Here is an 842-nt window from a genome sequence, read left to right as displayed (position 1 = left end):
CGCAAAGGATACAGAAAGATTGTTGATTTATGTACTTATTCTCTGCGTCACTTTAGCTTAGTGGCAGAGCGTCGGCTCTGTGAGCAGAAGGTCGTCAGTCCAATCCTGACAAGTGGCTTATAGCACCATAAATTTCTGGTCTGGTACGAGAAGCAGGAGCAGGATGGCCCATTCTGTGAAGGGGACAGGAAAATTATTGATTCATATAGTTACTGTGTGTGCCACTTTAGCTTAGTGGTAGAGCGTCTGCTTCGTAAGCAGAAGGTCGTCAGTTCAATCCTGGCAAGTGGCTTACAGCAGCATTAGGCTCTAGTCGGGTATGAGGAGCAGGAGCAGGTTTGCTCACTCCGCAAAGGATACAGGAAGATTATTGATTTATGCAGTTATTTTGTGCGCCACTTTAGCTTAGTGGCAGAGCGTCTGCTTTGTAAGCAGAAGGTCGTCAGTTCAATCCTGGCAAGTAGCTGATAGCACCATAAATCTCTGGTCTGATACGGGAAGCAGGAGCATGTCAGCTCACTCCGCAAAGGATACAGGAAGATTATTGATTTATGCAATTATTTTGTGTGCCACTTTAGCTTAGTGGCAGAGCGTCTACTTTGTAAGCAGAAGGTCGTCAGGTCAATCCTGGCAAGTGGCTTATAGCACCATAAATTTCTGGTCTGGTACGAGAACCAGGAGCAGGATGGCCCATTCTGTGAACGGGACAGGAAAATTATTGATTCATATACTTAATCTGTGCGCCACTTTAGCTTAGTGGTAGAGCGTCTGCTTCGTAAGCAGAAGGTCGTCAGTTCAATCCTGGCAAGTGGCTTACAGCAGCATTAGGCTCTAGTCGGGTA

At 46.3% G+C, this 842-nt stretch overlaps 5 non-coding genes across 5 annotated transcripts; all 5 read left to right on the top strand.

Moving 5' to 3' along the window:
• The first annotated feature begins 46 nt into the window (after positions 1 to 46).
• Positions 47 to 118, top strand: Pmar_PMAR007251. Its single transcript has one exon. It is a non-coding gene; the product is annotated as a tRNA-Thr (tRNA).
• Positions 119 to 220: 102 nt separating this feature from the next.
• Pmar_PMAR007250 lies at positions 221 to 292 on the top strand. The gene has a single exon. It is a non-coding gene; the product is annotated as a tRNA-Thr (tRNA).
• A 102-nt stretch (positions 293 to 394) lies between these two features.
• Positions 395 to 466, top strand: Pmar_PMAR007249. The gene has a single exon. It is a non-coding gene; the product is annotated as a tRNA-Thr (tRNA).
• A 102-nt stretch (positions 467 to 568) lies between these two features.
• On the top strand, positions 569 to 640 carry Pmar_PMAR007248. The gene has a single exon. It is a non-coding gene; the product is annotated as a tRNA-Thr (tRNA).
• Positions 641 to 742: 102 nt separating this feature from the next.
• Positions 743 to 814, top strand: Pmar_PMAR007247. Its single transcript has one exon. It is a non-coding gene; the product is annotated as a tRNA-Thr (tRNA).
• Positions 815 to 842: the final 28 nt, after the last annotated feature.

This window comes from Perkinsus marinus (genome assembly GCF_000006405.1).
Source record: "Perkinsus marinus ATCC 50983 genomic scaffold scf_1104296954486, whole genome shotgun sequence".
NCBI lineage: Eukaryota > Perkinsozoa > Perkinsida > Perkinsidae > Perkinsus > Perkinsus marinus.
Note: the sequence above shows the minus strand (reverse complement) of the source record. Positions and strands in the feature narration are given on the sequence as shown.